This window comes from Gopherus evgoodei, chromosome 5, assembly GCF_007399415.2.
Source record: "Gopherus evgoodei ecotype Sinaloan lineage chromosome 5, rGopEvg1_v1.p, whole genome shotgun sequence".
NCBI lineage: Eukaryota > Metazoa > Chordata > Testudines > Testudinidae > Gopherus > Gopherus evgoodei.
In genome coordinates this window covers 122,732,935-122,753,084 of record NC_044326.1, presented here as the reverse complement: position 1 = coordinate 122,753,084, position 20,150 = coordinate 122,732,935, and positions in this window count along the sequence as shown.

Here is a 20,150-nt window from a genome sequence, read left to right as displayed (position 1 = left end):
ACTTAGAGCAGTGCAGGGGCTACTCTAAATCACGCTGTGGGTTGACCTGAACCCCAGTAGTCTGAAGAATTGGGGGGTACAAAGATGGTATAAAGCTACCTTTGCTCCTCCCCTCCCTATACAGAGCTTTGGCACATCTGAGAATCTGGCCCAAGGGCTTGAGTGTTGGCTGCTAACTGTATGTCAGCACTCAGTGCCTACTAGTCTCATTCAAGTATCTTTAAGCACTTAAACTATCTATGAGTTACATCCGTCATAGGCGATAACCCTTTCTGTGACTTTACATCTTTGTCACCCTACAGCTTAGTGCGAATAGGGTAACATTTAGATTAAAATTGACCAAGAATAAGTCATTTTTGTTTATACTCTTAATGTAAACCCCCCCACCCCCCAGCAGTTCCTATCATAGACTCAGGTGGATATGAGACTGTATTACTGCCCATCTACAGGTGGCTCTGAGTACCAGCTCTTCAAGTCTGGTGGTCAGGTCAGTGAGAGAGAGGGAAATTTGGCTAAAAATGTCATGGTCCCTGCAGCCTTTGCTTGACATCAGTAGGAGTTTGGCTTGAATAAGGACTTGAGGATTTGGCCCCGAATAGATGGATTAAAAGGCTTAACTTTGAAACAAAACCATACATAAAATGGCCAGGCACTCACGAAAATATCTGTTGTCTCAGCATGCGTACTCTGACCTCTGCTTTAGCTCTCCATCCGTTGCAAGCAACCGGGGTTGAAAGAATGCACTTGCATTCCACAGCAGCAGGTAACAGTAGGAAAATAACCTGCGATGAGAGGAAAGGAGCAACATTTCCAATTAAAAGCTCAATTTTGCAACAGCTGCCCTCCTTTCCCTAGCTTCACAGGAGTGAGAGAAACAGTGGGGATTTCCTCTCACAGTACCTAAGTGTACCCAGTTGCCTCAGCATCACAGCATTTACAGGCTCTGTTCTTTTTTTATAGATGGCATCTTTAACAATTAGAAAACCTTAAGAGCAGGTAGAGCTTTTATTCTATAAATATCAATGCAATTTTCTCTGAAACGTATTATTATGGGAATGTATCTCCCCTCCCCCCACTCCTAAACCACTCCATACTCCTCATTTAATTGTTAGTGGAAAAGGAACTGCCTGTTTCCCAAGGCTATGTGGCTTTTAGGCATGTCCCCACCCCCATCCCCATAATTCATACAAAAACGTTTAATTTACAGAACTGACACATTAACTCCAATGGCCTAAGAGAATAAATGAATAATACTATATATTCATTTGCTAAACAACAGGCATATTTTCCCAAAGATTGTTTTTTTAATTGAAACCATTTATCATCTTGAATGTGGAATATATTCATTAGAAAGCTACACCTCAGAGAGAAAAGGATAGCTCAGGAGATTAGTAATAGGCTACAAAGCCTTTTGCTTCTAGATCACCAGTTCCAAATCTGTCCAGGTCATTATTGATCAGAAGAAGTCATTACCATCTGATAGCTGTTTGAAAGCCTACATAAAAGTGACCTGGTGGGATTAGTCCAGTTCTTTGTGGAGAGATATGTCCATATCACATAAACAACTGTCACCCTTTGCACACTTCACAGTAGTGTCTTCTCATACAGAGACTGAACTAGTTTTTTCATTCCAGATCAGAATTGAGGCATATTAGTCCACGTAAGAGCTGGCTGAAAAAATGGGAAAACAACTTCATGAAACACTTGGAAATTTCAAAGTTGTTTCTGTTTTGCAGGGTTTGAAAAGGACCCATTTTCTGCTTTTGACACACAATTTTCCACATTTTATAGTAATATTTTAATTAGTTTTCAAAATTGTTAAAAATTGTCATTTACCAAAACAATATATTTCCTTTCTGAAAAATAGGCCTGGTGTAACTGAGGAAAAACAACCATAAGCACCTCATGCATGTGTATTTTCTCTCAATGATTTCCAAGGCACAGATTGTTCCCCTTAATCCATGTGTAATCTACTGGTGAGTGGGTGTTAAGGGCCATCGCTGTTACTGATGGCAGAGGAGGTATGGGTCTGTTACCCGCTTCAGCTAGAATGCTTTAGCTGAAATTTGTAGTAGGTCATGTGCTTAGCTCAGGAGGCCCTGATTCAATCCTCAGTGTGTGGCTAAGATGGTGGCCATCACGTAAGTACAGTGGATATCCTTCTATTGAGAACAGTGGACTCAGCTATCTCTATGGCGCCATTCTCCTCTTCCAGACCCTAGAGAAGGCATTTCCTGGGGGAAGGGTCGTAGGGAGGGGAAGACCAGAGTGAGCCAATCCTTCAGAAGATTCTTTAGAGAAGTATAATTCAGCTTGGGGCTGAGTATCATTCCTCAGCCCTTTCCTGGGAACAACGGCAACCATGGGAGTCTCTTTGCAGCATAGCTCCAATGGAGTTGAGCTGCCATGAGGGAACAGAGCTGGTAGGGATACATGAGGCCTTTATGGGGTGAGGTTGTCAACAAAGCCCACATGCGCAATGTGGTTCAACTCTCCATGCGGAACCTCACAGAGATGTTCTCCTCTTTTTTCTTTTTTTATCCTGGGAGGGATTGACTATCCCTAACCTGTCTCAGTTTGCAAATGGAAAAAAAAAGATTGGGTTGGGTTTTTCTAATTGCTTGTTCTGTAAACTTGAGCCTGGAATAGGCAAGTCAAGCTGAAAGTCTCAACTTCTTACATTGTCACCAAGTAATAACTATCCTGCATTCAAAGTTCAGCTAACAGTTTTGCTGATAGTGCATAAAGAAGAACCGATTCCAGAGCTGCACTGGCTCTGTAGTACTAACAGTAAGCAAAAGGAGTCTTTGTCATTGAGGCCTAGAGTATGTACTGTCACTTTTCTGACTAATTGCTAACTTCTGCACAAGGATGAGTGTTTAGGGGTCTCTAACTTCTCTCTTGAGCTAAATTAACCCCAGTGCCTTTTGCATTCTGCAAGCCCCATGCAGCTCCTCCCTATGGGGCTTATGAGGTACAGGGGATACTGCGGTGAATTGCCCTGGCACAGTAGCCCCCTGGCACACCTTGCTGAGTTCTTGGAGCAGTTACAGCCTATGTCTTTTGGATCCTTTTTGTCAAGAATACTTGCTGTAAAAATGCCTCCAGGATATGGCGGTGTGTGGCAAGGCTTCAGTGCGTCTCAAAGCGTGGTCAAGATGATGAGAATATAAGAGCAATCATATCACCTGCTTAAAGGTGGAAATTCAATACACTGCAGAGCACATGGCCCTGTGCAGCCACTTAAGTTCTGTGCATAGAGATAAGCTACTTGATTGTATTGAAGTTCTACATGTAATGCACTGTGTCAATGACTAGCAAAGATCCATTAACCCATGATTTTTTTATGCAAATATTTAAAACACAAGACTGATGAGCTACTGTGATGCTTCCCGTCATGTACTATTATTAGGGACCTCTTAATCTATATATAATAACTGTTTCTGCAAGACATGAGTATTAACCAATACTGTGTCTGTAGATAGAAGTATTTTATATTTTAGCAGGTGTATTTTAGTATTTGACCTGCCTCCCTGCGATGTTTCAGGCATAATTAATGAATGATTGCCAAGTGCTTTGAGACCTATATGAATGTAATATTTGTATTACATAGAGCCCACTTGTTCTCGGCGCTGTGCAAGCACACATGAAAGACAGTTGGCAGAACAACAAAGGCGGGACAGGAATAGAGAGATGGAGTGACTTGCTCAAGTCACTCAGCAGCTCAGTAGCAGAGCCAGCACTTTAACCCAGGTTTTCTGAGTTCCATTTCCTGCACCCCACCCATTAATCACCATGCTGCCCAGATTCTGGGGAATGCTACTTAATCAGCTACATGGGAATCGCTCTGTCCTTGAGAAATCTCTGGAAAGTGTAGTAATGTTATCCCAGGATTAAACTACAAAGGTGGCATAAAGCCACTTTTGTCCCATCTCCCTCTCAGCTACGCAGAGTGATATTGCAGTGCTAAGGAGCTAGCCCCCTGTTACTACTATTTATTGTTATTCTCACTTCTACAGTTTTTATGTAAGTGAAAACACTCTAAAATTAAAAGTAACGTAAATAATGATACAATTAGAAACATGCTCCTGTGAATTTCATAGATCTTTCATACAAAGGGGGAGAAAGGCTGACGTTTCAGCATACTTTCATCAGGTAGGCAACCTTAACAAGCAGCTCAAATAATAGTCCTCCTACCAGGGAATATTTCCTGATGAAGCTTGTGTACACATTTCAGTGCCATGCCAGGGTTGTAACTACATTAGACGAGCTATCTTTGACTTAGACTTCAGTTAATTGGCCATTTACTGCAGTGCCTCAAATGCGGATAAAAAGCCAGTTGAAGGAGCTTTATTCAATGAAAACCCATTCAAACACTGCATGCTAAACCCTGCCTCTGAAAACACACAGAATAGATGGTCCTTGAGGAGGAACAAAAAACAAAAGTCAGACAGGGAAAGGTATTTCTTGTGACTATGTTAAATGGAAGCATTAAGGAGTTGTGAAGGTGGATTCATTTGCCTTTCTGTGAGCATTCAGACAGTGTAAAAGCCAGTTAAAAGGCCAACAAGAAACAACACTACAGAGCTTTATAGTAAGGTTGAGGAAATGAGACAATTACATTCTGTGGTAAGGACTTCCCTTCAGAGTTTGGGGATTCACTTTTGGTTCTCCTTGCCTGGGGAAAAAACAGAAATATGTTAAGCTGGACATTAAAGGCTCAGAAAATGAGGACATGATTTGTACCAGGACCAAAATGTGGAAGAACTCTGAAGCAAGGGTGAGAAAATAAAATTTCTTTTTTAAGTATAAAAAGAACATCAGTAATGGAGAAAATGAGAGCAAGACTTTAATAGGCTAAAGCATAAAAATTAAACTGGCACAAATTTTGCCAATGAGATACTATTTTTAACCAAGCAGAGAGGGTGGGGAAAAAAGGCATGACTGTAAATAAAAATGAAAGCATGCACATCAGAGAAGATAGAAAGAATTATTTTGCATGGATAGAAAAAGAAATGTGAAGAAAAGCTTATGAAGCAAAGTTATTAAAGCAAAATAATTCATGAAACAATTACAGCTTGTTGCTCCACTGCAGGATATACTGAGATATGGAAGGTAAGCTCAGCTTTGATGACCAAACAGCCTTTTTCCCTAAAATGTCTTGTGCTTTTATCTACTGGGTGGCTTCATTTGCATTTCTCATTTGCTTCCCATCAGGTTTCCTGTAGCAATCAATACAAACACTACATGTCAAAAGTGAAAGCACTGAATTTTATCTTCTTTGCATCTTTGTAAAGCCCTGCCTAGAAAGCGTGATAGGATAATTCTGTAGAAAAATCTTTGTGGCTTGAGTTGTGATTTCCTAAAACGCTAGGTTCTGATCTTTCAGTGTGGCCAAGTTGTCTTCACTGAGGAACCATGGGAGGGGCAAAGGAGGGCTCTGATCTGATCCCCCTATTGGTTTGCCCAGTGCTGTCCGAACTTACCCCACTGGCACTGCCCCCAAGGGACTATTAGGCCAAAAGGGGTTCCCCAGAGTTCAGCATCTCTCTAACCATCAGGCAGATCCTTACCCCACCCCTTGGAAGAGTAACATACAACCAGTAACATCTTCTTGGATTCCTCCACAGCGCATAAACTTATGGGCTCCCCTGAATGTGGGTATTTTCCTGAACCCTGGCCATAAGAGCTCATCATATTATTTTCCTCAGTAGTGTCCCAAGATTAGAATGCCTATTGGTAAGATTAAATGCTATCCTGAATAGGGACATACATGAATAATAACAGTAGTTAAACTAGCTAGGAAAAAAATGTATAAGGGATGTCAACCCTCCTGCTGGAGGATATCAGCCAGCTACTAATTGTCTGGGATTAGGACAAAAGTTCTCCTTTTATCATTATCCAGTATGGCTCTCCCTACAATGATATAATTAATTTTAGTCTTAATTCTGACCTCTGCTGTTCTTTGATATTGACAGTGTTCTTGTACGTTTTTTTACCTTTAAATAATTGATATGTGCGCTTGAATTTAACATCAGATTAACAACGTTTTTGTCTAAAATCTAATTGGAAGTGTCAGCGTTTGTATAACCTTGTTACTTTCTTAAAGGGTGATGTTTTAACTTTGAGTGGAAACTGTTGTAAAAGCCTTATTATTGACAAAGAAAATTATATGTACATTTTTCCCTATAATAAAACTGATACAGTTCCTCCTTGTGATACAGTTTGTATCTCACTGCTCCTTCCTGCTGATGATACAGTGGTAAGTATCTGAGCAACTGTGATAGCATAGTTTTATTAACTTTTTTAAAATTGCAACATTTGGTAAAGCAGTATAGTTGGTTTAACAAACAGTCTGAGAAACAACATCTGTTAGAGATTGAAAACTGAGCTTGTAGCTTTGGTCCTCCAAAGTGAGCATTCTGGCCCCAGTCCAAAGCACTTAAGCACATGCGTAACTTTAAGCACATATCATCCTACTGACTTCAGTAAGATGACTCATATGCATAAGTGCTTTGCTGGATTTGAGCCAGAAGGCTCAGTGCCTGGCAGGATGGAACCATATGAGAGATGTTTTACAGAATATCCAGGGTTGTAATAGTGATATTTCTTGACATAATCAAAATTCTTAAGATTTCCTTAATGCTTTCTAGTGTGTCTTATGGAGAGTCTGAAGGAGAGTTTGTTAACTTCCCCTACCTATCCCCAGACCAACCAATCACAAACCCTCTCCTTAGTTCTCACTCAGACAAAAACACCCATATGAACTAGAGTCTGCTCTCATTTAGGGTTTGGTCCACACAGCCAGTTAAAATCAATTGATTCCAATTGATTTGCATTGATTCCAGTGGGCTTTGGGTAAGACCTGAATTCATCTACTGAAGTCAGTAAAATTATTCAACATTAATTGGTGTAACACAAAGGACAATTATCTATCGTCATGACAGTTTTGCTTGATTAAGGACAGAGTTAGGCTTCAAAAGTAGAAAAAGTTAATTCAGAGTTGCCCTCCTCCTACAAGGAAATGTGATTAAAAGTCTGCCATTTTCAGCTTAAAAGAGGGTATTTGCTGATGTTCTAATAGATGTATTTGCCTGAAGTCCTTGAAGATTTGAAACATGCTTCCTACTGCTAAACAAGTGTATATAATATTTTTGTCATCAAGTAGTTTAGGGTTATTTTCCCATGGTCCCTAAAGCAGAAATGGAGAGGGCCAGGCAGAGGAAAAAGGAGATCTCCTATTGGCATTAGTTCTTTTTTATATTACCAGGGCACTATACAAATACACCATTTTTTAAAAATAAGTTTGGCTAGGTGAGAAAAATCAGACCACTCCTTCCTCTAATCAAAGTCAGTTTAATGCTAGTTTAAAAATAAACCAATTCTATGTTTATTTTTGTGGATTATGAAGTCTCAAGGGAAAGACAAACATATTCCTCAAAATAAGAGACTCTAGTTCAACAAAAATATTTCTTCAGGATCCTCTGGGGCAATAAGATTTCCAGGCAGGGACTAAGCATTGGTGCCAATGAGACTTGGGCTGGAAATTGTTTCTCAGGATCCAGTTCACTGTCTGCAGAGAGTTACTGTGGATATTCCCCATACAGTAATTGCCATTAAAGCCTTTATACGTTGACTCTCCAAGTAGAAAATTTTATGGTGGTATTCCTGTCACGCCCTAGATTTAATGCAGAGAATACCGCATATGCTACTTGTAATTGGAAAGATTTTGACCCTGATCTTTAGCTACAGACAAGGAATTCACAGTGCATCAGGAGGGGGTTGCAAAGGTGGCTGGTTCACAGATTGAACCCAGATCCATTGAGTCTCTGCTTTAACAAGAGAACAATCTGCATCTGCCAATATGTATATCAAATGGGTTTTGGGTACGACGCCATTCTCAGATGCACATGTCACAAGGCATCTCCATTTTACTCTGGTTGTGCACCTCTAAAGTTGAGATGCAGATTTGCTGATATCCTCTGGCAGAAGGCCCAGGAGAGAGGAAAGTGAGCAACGGAATCAAAAAGAATGTATTCTTGGTGACAGCAGCTAGAGTGGGAGACACAAGCACGAACCCAAGATCTTACTAGTGAGAAAGTGAAAAGGTAATCAGGCCACCATGCGTGCTAAGTCTAAGGGAAAAGAGAGTGACACGTTGGTTCTGAGGAGGACATAATAGAACCAGTCAAGTTGTATTTCTGATATTGCAATATTAGTCTATCTGGCAGCACCCATAAAATGTAGAGTGGTTGGAAACAAACTTACCACCCTATTCCTTAAAGTGATTCAGAACATGGTAGTGCTCAGAGGTACTCCCTAAATTTTTAACCAGCTAAACCCGTCTCTGTTTTAATGGTGACTCAAAAAATGGTGATGACTAGAGCTGGTCAGAAAAACTTTGATGTAGCCATTTTCTGTCTGAAAGCAGAGTTCCATCAAAACTGAAACATGTCAGACAATCATAGCAAATTCTCAAAAAATTCAAAAAACTAAAACAAGTTCTTACAGTGTTGAAACAACTCATTGCAACATTTTTGGACTGAAATGTTTTGTTTTTTTTAATTGATTTTTATGTAGTTATGTTTATACCCGATTTTGACTTTTAATATAAGATGAAAAGTTTCACTTTTGTCAAAATGAAATGTTTCAATCCAAAACACTTAAAAAATTGATTTGCAAAACATTTCAAAATTTTTTTGAGTTTTCTTGCTATTCAAAATGAAGCCAAATTTCAAATTCCTTTGTGAAACGGAATTGTTGTCTTCTGTTTAAGTCATTTTGCCATAGTTTCAGTATAACAGACCTTCTTGTATTATTTCATACACTACATTACAGGCGGGCAACATTTGTAATCTACATGTTTCCCCGCTCCAAATTTAACTCAATTATTCTAAAATGCAAACTTTCCTGCTACTATTACAAGGTGACTCATGTAGGGCCTTCTCCTTCACCACTGAAATCAATGGAAGTTTTGCAATTGACTGGATGCAAGATAATGGCCTTACTTTCTCTACTTTAAATAGCAGTGATTACACTCTTCTTAAATATGTCTTTTCTCTGCAACTTCTAGATTTCTCCTTACTGGTATATAAACCTGATATCAGGCTCCCCCCTTCCATGTTTATAGCCTCTCTTTAAACAATCACCCTCAGTACTTAACTCCTGTTGAAGTTTTTTCCTCCACCATTTTAGTGATTTTCTACAATAGTCTTTCAGTGAACATTTTACATACATGATCTTATTCATGTCTCCTCTCAGTACCATTGCCTCTCTACTCACTGCTGTTGTGCAGTGAGCCTTCTCCAAAATACTTGGGAATGGTAAAATCCCCATGCCAAGGTTTTCCAAATGGAGTGCCTCCAATTAGGTGCCTAAATCATATTTAGGCACATAAATAAGAGACTTTGTTATCAAAATGTCTGAGCAAGTGAGATACATAGCTATAATATACTGGGCATATTCCATGTTGGTTAATCGAGGTGCATGGTCTTTCTCTGCAGGAAACACTGAAAAACTTGGTATGTGAAGTCATCATAAAGCTTCAAAAGATGAGGATTCAAGATGTTTGAAACTGAGGCCACTAATTAAGGCTTTGACTGGGAGATTTTCAAAAGCACAAATGGGAGTTAGGTGCTCAACTCCCACTGACTTTCAGTGGAATTTGTGTGCCAAAGTGCCTTGAAAATCTTCACCTAGGAGCCAGCCTTAGGCAATCACCTCTGAAAATCTGGAGCCGCCACCTTTTTTCAAACATTTGCGTGCACACACCAAGTTTTGCATTGCTTCCTACTGCTCAGACAAAAGAGGCCATAAACTTAAAGTAATGTCTTCTCAATGAACGTACACAGAGCTCTCTCTCATTCCTGTCACTAGAATATCTGAGCTCCTTCTGTCACTCTCCATCACATTACGTGACATATATTTACTGGTATAGTACAGTCAGACAAGGGTTACATTGCACAAGAGGAGAAAGAAAATAAAAATATTTAAATAGAAATATAGGTTGGACTTAGATATGTATGCATGCCTTAGAAAAGACTACCCACTGGTGAGAGAGAGTTCAGGAAAAAAAACAGCGATAACAGAGACCTACAGATCAGGTATTCTGTACCCTGTTAGAATCACAAAGTTTGTTCTTAACAATGTCTACTGTGACAGTGTGCTTTCAGGTCATATGAGAATAACAACCTGCCTCAGTCCAGGTCCTGCTGTGATTGAAGTCTCAACTTTTCACTCCACCCCCCTTTGATTCTTAAACACACAGTAAGAGGGAAACAGTGAGTTTAAGTTTTCTTTGTAGTAAGGAAAATAATTTCATTTCAAAGGGTCTCTATGAAGGCATTTCTAACTAATGACAAAACAGACAATGCATGTAGTTAAATTGTATTTGTATTTCATATGGGAAAATAATCTAATTACCTATGTTTTTAAGGAATTTCTTATTATAAAGTCTTGTGTCAGGCTGGTGGGAGTGGATACTATATGCTTTCATTCTTTTAAAATCCATTTAGTTCTTTGAAAATGCCAGTTAAATGAACCGTAGAAACTAACACATTTATTTGAGCATAAGCTTTCGTGGTGTACAGCTCACTTCATCAGGTACATAGAATAGAACATATAGAAAGAAGATAAATACACATACAGAGAACGTGAAAAAGTGGAATTAGCCATACCAACTATAAGAGGCTAATTAATTAAGATGAGCTATTATCAGCAGGAGAAAAAAACGTTTTGTAGTGATAATCAAGATGGCCCATCTTAGACAGTTGACAAGAGGGTGTGAGGATACTTAACATGGGGAAATAGATTCAATCTATGTAATGAGACAGCCACTCCCAGTCTCTATTCAAACCCAAGTTAATGGTATCTAGTTTGCAATTAATTCAAGCTCAGCAGTTTCTCGTCGGAGTCTGTTTTTGAATCTTTTCTGTTGCAAAATTGCCACTTGTAGGTCTATTACTGAGTGATCAGAGAGGCTGAAGTGTTCTCCTACTGGTTTTTGAATGTTATGATTCCTAATGTCAGATTTGTGTCCATTTATTCTTTTGTGTAGAGACTGTCCGGTTTGGCCAATGTACATGACAGAGGGACATTGCTGGCACATGATGGCATATATCACATTGGTAGATGCACAGGTGAACAAGCCCCTGGTGGCGTGGCTAATATGATTAGGTCCTGTGATAGTGTCATTTGAATATATATGTGGACAGAGTTGGCATTGGGGTTTGTTGCAAGGATAGGTTCCGGGTTAGGGTTTATGTTGTATAGTGTGCGGTTGCTGGTGAGTATTTGCTTCAGGTTGGGAGGCTATCTGTAAGTGAGGACTGGTCTGTCTCCCAAATCTGTGAGAGTGAGGGATCATCTTTCAGGATAGGTTATAGATCTTTGGTGATGCGCTGGAGAGGTTTTAGCTGGGGGCTTGAAGGTTACGGCTAGTGGCGTTCTGTTATTTTCTTTGTTAGGCCTGTCCTGTGGTAGGTGACTTTTGGGTACTCTTCAAAAGCTTATGCTCAAATAAATTTGTTAGTCTCTACGGTGCCACAAGTACTCCAGTTCTTTTTCTGGATACAGACTAGCATGGCTGCTACTCTGAAACCTTAAATGAACCAGTTTTTCTTACTTGTTTAATTATCCAAATCCCCTTTGTCTACACTTACCTGTTTTTATTTTTAAGAATCTGTCTGGGAAAAAAAACCATTTAAGAAATTGTCCTGTACCAAATTCTATCTGCTTTCTTCTGTTGCTGGTGATATCACAGTTTTCTGTTAACTAACATTAGCTCAGGCAGAGACTGAATCTCTTTCTACCAATAAAGAGGGGTGTCAGGGCACAGAGGCAAACTAGGCTGAAGTTTGACTTCTGAATGGGCTGCTTGATGCTTCCTGCTTTTCAGTGTGGACTTCACAAAATAGGTAAAATGCTTTTCCACTGCATATGTTAAATCTGGACTAAAAGGTTCATCTGAAAGTAGAGAACCAGTAGAAGGTCTGTGCACCGCTTAAGTCCTTGAAAAAGTATTGCTGAGACTGGCTGCTGGTCCCCTGGACAGGTTCAGTGAAGCTGGGAGTGAGACTGGAGAAAGAAAGAGAGGGCAAGAAGCTGTAGATGAGCTGGCTGAACTGATAGCTTCACCATGCAGAACTGCCATGTGTCTAGTGCCCTACCACTGAAAAGACAGAGAAAAGAGTGGACAGCAGCAGGAAAGAGGACCTAATAGGCAGAGATGGAATCAGAGAATGCTAGGCCCCGAAAAGTACATGATGTATTTCAGACAAACTTGTCAGGTAGAAGACCACAGAGTGCAGGATGAGCAACCTTGTAGAAAAGAGGCGTATGCCCATCTGAGAGAGCATGCAGGGTGAAGGAAAGGGCCCACTGACTGCCAGCAGAGAGCACAAGAAGCTGCAGTGCACCACATCCCCTTCCCAATTGAATACATCAGGTTAGAGGGACATCAATCTACAGCCCTTCTATTAGCTACTTTGCCAAAATGTGCATGCACAGACACAAATATTAAACAGAAAAGACTATAAGAAGGACAATTTAAATTCTCTCTCACCTAAAACTGAATGTTTGACTACCTTATTGTTTAATACTATTCATTTAAAAGAAGACTATGCAAGCTATTTTTCAAGCAATGTATAGAATTAAGCATATGTAGTCAATTTAAATTTTGAGGGGCTTAGAAAAGGAGATAGCTTATTTTTAATCTGATACATAAAATGGTTAATTATTTGATACTCACATTTTGGTGCATGAATAAGTGGAACCTGTTCTGAACCAAGGAATTGTCCTTTTCCTAATTATAAATCACAATTCTGACTGTCAATTGCACATATAAAATAAGAATTGTGCTGGAGAACAGCGTTGCAGTTCCTATTCTTTCCAGTTTCTTGAATTTTTAATTTCAACACATAAATCTTTTGTGAGACTATGACTAAAAACAGCAACAGAATATTTCATATCTTAATTCAGGGGATATAAAATCTATGCCCACACAAGCAGAAATGGCTGTGTTCAGTTATGATATGTGTCCAGAATTGCTGCTACTCCACCGTATATTACTAAAAGAACCAATTACATGTCACCGATTTCTTTCTTTCTACAGTTTACCTTGATCAGAAACTGTTGACTTGACTACCATGGACATGAGAAAAAGGAATTGCATGACCTCTAATTAAGAAGAATAATTGATTTCTTCTCTAATGACAATCAATTTATGGTTTTAGTTCATTCCCTTCCTTTGTGGAAATATAGTGAATGGTCTAGCTACACAGGATTGGGTACCAGTAACTACAAATCTTGAAATTTTGAAATGTAAAAATGCTATTCACTAAGGGCACAGCCTTACAAAATATAGAGCATTTCTGACCCTAATCTAGGAAATCATTTAAGCACGTGCTTAACTTTAAGCAAATGAGTAGTCAGAGGCTTAAAATATAGCACTTTCTTAAGTGCTTTTCTGGATATGGGCCAGGGAGCTCCATGCCTTGCGGGGCTGACTCCTTACCCAGTCTATTCATCCACTTAGACCTGATCGAAAGCCCATTGAAGTAAATGGAAAAATTCCTACTGTCTTCAGTGTGCTTTGGATCAAGCCCTCCTAGTGCAAGATTGTTCCCTAGCTTTCCCGACTGTTTCCTAAATTAAGTTTGAATGACCAGAGAGATGGAGATTCCAACATATCCTTTTATTCCATAGTCTGGTTGCTCTTAATTTAGGACATTTCTCCAGATGCCCCCAACAAATGTTCTTGGTACCATTTCATTACTTTAATCAGCTATTTCTGTCAAAGTCTTCACTAATGCATAATTGCCTATATGCTTTTTTCTTCTCAATGATTAGTATAAAAGAGCAGTTCATCAACCCTACCCTTATAAAATTCTTGTTGATTTGATTACCCCCTCATTTATCAATGGACCTACTTTTCTCTAGTATTTATTTTATATATTTGATAAAGGCAGTTATTGTTACTGTTAGCCTTGTTAGCTAGCAATAATTCATTTTCCACCCTTGTCTCTCTCGTATAAACTTTTACTCTCTATATATTTTTCATTCTTTCTCTTATTTTCCATTTCTAGTATAGTTTGTCCTTTGCTTTCAGCTCCCTGTGAAGCAATGATACATAACATGTATCATTTTAAGTCAGCCATCCACTATAAGGAGGTTCTTTACTTTTCTCCGCACAGCCTCAGAAATATGTGTAGAAAAATAATTTCTCAATATACAGCTGACCTATTGCACAACTACCACTGGCCTCACTAGCACACAAAAATCATCAGACCGGAGGTCTATCTAACCCCATATACTGTCTTTCAGTTAGTCAGAGGTTGGCTTATGCCCTGAAGCATTACAATTAGTGGGTAACATCTTCAAAAATGTCTAAGGCCCAGATCCTCAAAAGAATTTAGGTGCCTAACTCTCGATGATTTTCAGGATCTGGAACTAAGTGATTTAAGAGCTTTTGCAAAATTTACACTATATCCCTTCTTTTATATCCAATGCTACTGTTTGGGCAGCGATATTGGAGAGTGTCCACTGTGCAGCCTGGAAGTTATAGTGGTAGGAATCTCATGGGGATGGGACAGCCAAAAACCCTGTCCTTGAAAGATTTCCAGCCCAGTTTTACAGACTCAAAGGTTTAAGAATCAGAATTTTGTGGATGTTTTTCTAACCCAACCCCACATTTCAGATGCCTTGAAGTTTGCACAGCACTGTTTAGAATAGGAGCAGCCATATCGAGCAAGAAGCAGAATAAAAAGGAAAGTCGATACAACGCTCTGAGTCAAGGAACAAGAATAATTTTATAAGATAAAGGAAACAAGATAAAGGAAACCAAAAAGTCAATGGATCAGCACAGGATTATTACACATACATTAATCTAATGACCCTTCCATCTCTTTCATGTTAGTCCCAAAAATCACCTATGGGGTTCCCTAACTGTTTATACCAGAAACTGAAAACTGTTTATACCAGAAACAAAGAATCACAAAGCGGAGGTTATAGAAAGACTCTTTTATACAAAGTTTTAAGTTTCCTTCATGATTAATTTTTCTGTGTCCCTCATTCTGGAGACTTGTCAAACATTCTGCCCCATATTCCCCTTTGAGGGTATGTCTACACTGCAACAGAAGACCCACAGCTGGCTGGGTCCGCTGACTCAGGCTTGCAGGTCTTGGGCAGTGGGGCTATATAATTGCAGTGCAGCTATCTAAGCAGAACATCTAAACTGCAGTTTTATAGCCCTACAACCTGAGTCCTGCGAGCTGGAGTGAGCTGCCATGGGTCAGTTGCAGCTGTGCTGCGGCTCTTCTATCGCAATTTAGACATACATCCTGAGAGGTATGGGCCCTACAGTCCTTACTCAGGTAAAACTTCCATTACTGCATCTACAAAAAGCCTCGCTAGATTTTGTTCTGACTGAGCCACAGTAGCAAGAAGGCATATACTATTCCTTCAGTTGTGCTGTTATACTGACAATTAGGTACACAATAGTCAGTCTCGTGGGTCTCCCTTTTTTCCCTAGACAATCTCACTTCTGATGGCCTTTTCAGTAAATGCATGGCTGAGTCTTTCTCTATCTAATCTAATCTATCTATTTTGTGGGTGTACACACACACACACACACACACACACACACACACACACACACACACACACACACACACACACACGCACTGAAAACTGATGGTAGGTGTCATAAACACAAAACTGCTGCTGCTGCTAAATCCTCCCCTAGGAATGCTCTCTTCACTGTTGCTAATTCTTTCTGTTACCCTGAGTGATCAGACTGAAATCCAGAAAGAAGACTCAAAGAAAACCTTCTTTATCCTCTCCTGATCACCTGCACCTGAAAGATTTACAGCCAAGGTGATGCCTTGTCATCAGTCTATATTGTAAAGAGGAGGGGAGAATCAGTAGTATGATCGCTTTTGTTTTCTTCCTAGTAATCTCTACTTATTCAAGCAAAACAATAAGATTAAAATTAAAAAAAACAGACACATTCTCAACAGTAATGGCATAAGCAATTCCACTTCTGTGTTTCCCTAAATCTCTCATCATATGTTAACCTCACAATCACCCAGACTGGTGGTTAAAAAAAGACAAATAACAAAAGTAAGGAAAAAATCTTCAACTAAGTAGAAGGAAAAGAAAAGAGGAAACCACAAACATTCAGTTTATAGCAACTGAAATCATGTCAGCAGGTTCTATTATAGAATTATAGTCTTACATTGGCACAAAATTCCTGAGCATTATGCTTTATAAGAGCCTTATTCGGAAAGTTGTCAATAAAAAAACACAACAGAAGCCAAATAGGCAAGTTATCCTGCTGTTTTATTGAACTTTCATGCAGAAGGTGACCTTTTCCCTTCCAAAGCTTTTGTGCTTTCTCTCTCTATGCTTTCCTAATTTTTTTTCTTATTATTATTGTACTGCAACAAACACCCCGACAACGGAATCATCGTACAACATGCTGTACAAGCACATTTGGGAAGTCATCATCCCGGCCCCAGAAACCTTACAGTCTCAGGCCCCAGTTCTGCAAACTCCTCTATGCAGACAGGCCCATTTCAACTGCACAAAGTCCCATTGCTTTAAATGGGGCTCTGCACAGGAGTCCACAGCCTTCATGGAAGAGTTTGGAGGACTGGAGACTAATTTGAAAAAAGACACAAGTGAATGTGACCAAAAAAGAGGAAACTGAGGATGAAGGATGAGGTTATCAATAATAAACATACATAGTTGTACAGGTTAATGAAATGATGCTGATTTATACCAGATGATGATCTAATCTACTGAGTCCAGATTTTTTAAAAAGGCTGGGGTGGCAATTGTATATCTGTCTGTTCTCACATGCAGAAGGGATCCCTCCCTGAAGACCAAATTACTGTATTTGAATGCATGTGGCTGATATGAGAGTATGGAGAGAGAACTAGTGTGGGAATTCTCATAGTACTTTGGAAACTGAGCACCTCTGCAGGCTTCACAGAAGATTTTATAGAGCAGGCCTTGGGGCTGGAAACTCCAAAATCTATCAATCCACCATCCTGAGATGTTCTGATACGTGTGGTTGACGTTTATGGCCAACGGGTCTCGGCCCAACCAACACAACTGGACATAACCTGCACTTCATATTTAACTGAGGATTAAACATCACAAAGTGGGTAGGCAACTCCTTAAAGTGATAGAATCATCTCCTTTCAAGCAGAGGTTATAGTCTTCCCAGCTGGATATAGACTAAACAGAATGTTTCACTCTTGAAGGTTCTTCAACTCAAGAAGATTCCATAGCACTTTGATGGAACACCTCCCAGCCACCGCCCCGAATGCAAGTTCAATACAAAGAAAAAGCTGACCACATAAGGGCAGTAATAGAATATAAGACACCTCCCCCAAGAGCCAAGGATATAATCTGTGTAGGGGGAGGCTGCTTTTAAAATACTTATATCCAGCACCTAGAAAGTGTAATAATTAGTAAAACATGAATAAGTGTACAGATAGACAACTGATGCATAGAAATAAGTGTTGCGAGAAGTGACCCAGATATGGAGCAAGCCCATGCTCCTAGGAAGCATGGCCTAGTTCTGATATGTCCATTGAGAACAGGCGGTGGATTTGTTTTCTGAAGTCTTACCCATGAGGCCCATAACTCAGTCCACTACATGGAGCTCAGTTTACAGCATCTGCCCCAGAAAGACAAAGCTGATGAGAACCTGCACATACACAAATCTGTGGCTGAAGAGAATCTTGATAGGTGAGACACCTAACCCAGCACTGCCAGGCTTAGTTGTTAGTTTCCTTTTACAATCATGTTTTGCTCTCTTGATTTTTTTTTTTTAAAGAGCACCTAAAACACCACATAGATGCACCTGTTTTTCTAATGGAATCCTTCTTTGCTTAAACTCCTCACTGAATTTTCTCCCCCTATTTCCTTTTTATTAAACCTTTTGCATTGCTAGCTGGGACACTGAACTTGACAAGAGATGCCACTGTTTGCTAATAGGGGATTTCTTCTCACCCTATCGTTAACAACTCCCACATCTTATTTTTATTACTTTGTTTCTCTGACACGGGTCTTAGCCTTAAATAAGTCACTAATATTTTGCCAGTGCAGATGGGTAATAAGCTTGCCTGACCTAGATTTTTCCGAGTTATACATTGCCTCTAAACAGATGTGACAAGATAATGGTCAATCACTGTAGCATTCTTGACATCCACTGAGTTAAATGCCTCAAAAATTCCACTCATATCAGAAGTGGATGATTGAAAAAAGTGTATTTGCCTTTTTCTTAGTGTGATGAGAAAACATATGCAGATATGCAGCTGCTTTTTCCATTATTCCTTTGCAGACAGCCTGTGGTATTCATCGCTGAGCAAAGTAATGCACAGAAATAAATGAGAAGAAGGACTTGCCTAATTAAGATAATCTGTTTGGAACTAGGGAATTTATTACCTTCCACCCATACCTATTGCTCATTTGAACCATAGTTGCCTCCCCACAGCTCAAAATAAGCTTACAATTTTTTAATCGGTGAACACCAGCAATTGTATTCACTTGGAGTTTATTATATTGCATTCTTCGGTGTTCTTCATCAGACAATGCTGGCATATTATTGGGCTTAAGAAGCAAAATCTGTAAGAGGGATGGGGGTGGGGAAGGGAAATTAACTTTTTCAACCCATGTCCCCGCAGCCATATTTACAATTGTGGGATAACTACAATAAATCCCATCTTATTATCCCACAGATGAAATGTAACTAGGCTAATGACCATATGGAGCAGATTAATGTGAGCAGAATTTAATTTAGTGAAGACATGAAAAAATTGCAATTTCTTACTTAATTATCTAGTACAGAAGTACAGTAGCAGAGAGTGTAACAGGAGGCACGTATTTAAGGGACTTCCCATCATACGTTCTAATAGCATAAAGGCGCCGAGGCAGATATGGAGATGGCTGGCACTGTTTGTGTGCCTTGACTCATGACATAGTTTGGCAATTTAAAAGGACTGAGGCAATTTTGGATACTTTGCTTTTCGTCTGTCTAACTTTAAACACCTTTAAAAAGGCCTGATTTTCACAAAGTATTTGCTCAGTATTTTCTGAAAATCAGGCCCCTGTACTATACTTCAAGTTGCATGCTTAAAAATTGAGGGACCCAGGATCACTGGTACTTGCATATGAAAATCTTGGCTGTATCTTCGCTCCTAAAGAGCGACAAATTTTTACAAACAACATATGCACAAATATAAAGTATAAGCAGGTGTGCTTTCCTCAGTCAAAGGTTCCTGAATTTTCATAACAGAAAATGGCAAAGATAACTGCACAGTGAGGAAAGTTACGTCCTGCGCAAACATTGCTGTCAATATTTGTAGGAAGTATTTTAATTAATTCTCCTGGGTTGTTTTATACCCCTTTTGCATCCAATTCCTGGAAATTTTCTAGGGCAGGGGTCTGCAACCTTTCAGAAGTGGTGTGCCCAGTCTTCGTTTATTTACTCTGATTTAAGATTTCATGTGCCAGTCATACATGTTAACGTTTTTAGAAGGGCTCATTCTATAAGTCTACAATATATAACTAAACTATTGTTGTATGTAAAGTAAATAAGATTTTTTAAATGTTTAAGAAGCTTCATTTAAAATTAAATTAAAATGCAGAGCCCCCTGGACCAGTGGCCCGACCCAGCAGTGTGGGTGCCACTGAAAATCAGCTCACATGCCGCCTTTGGCATGCGTGACAAAGGTTGCCTACCGCTGTTCTAGGGGATATGTTTACTGGCAGGAATGATGGCAGAAACCATTAATTTCAAGGGCTCTGTCATGCCATTTAGGCATGTGGCTATGTGGCTGCATTTGAAGAGCGCCAGTAAGCGCTCTGCTTCAAGGGAGTGTGTGGGAGGCTACACACTTTTGGGGATGCAGAATAATCCCCTTGCTCACCCAGCCAGGAAGCGGTGGGCCTGCGATTGTGCTCATCTGCCGGAGGGCGGCTCAATAGGGCAAGGGCTCTCTTTGCCATCTCCCAGCTCTTGCACATCCATAGCTCAGCCAGTCACATTATGGCCCTAAGCTGATGTTGGAGCATATTTGCAGGAGGTCCATTTTAAATGCCCACTGGAAATGCGATTCTAAGAGTTATGCTCCTCCAGT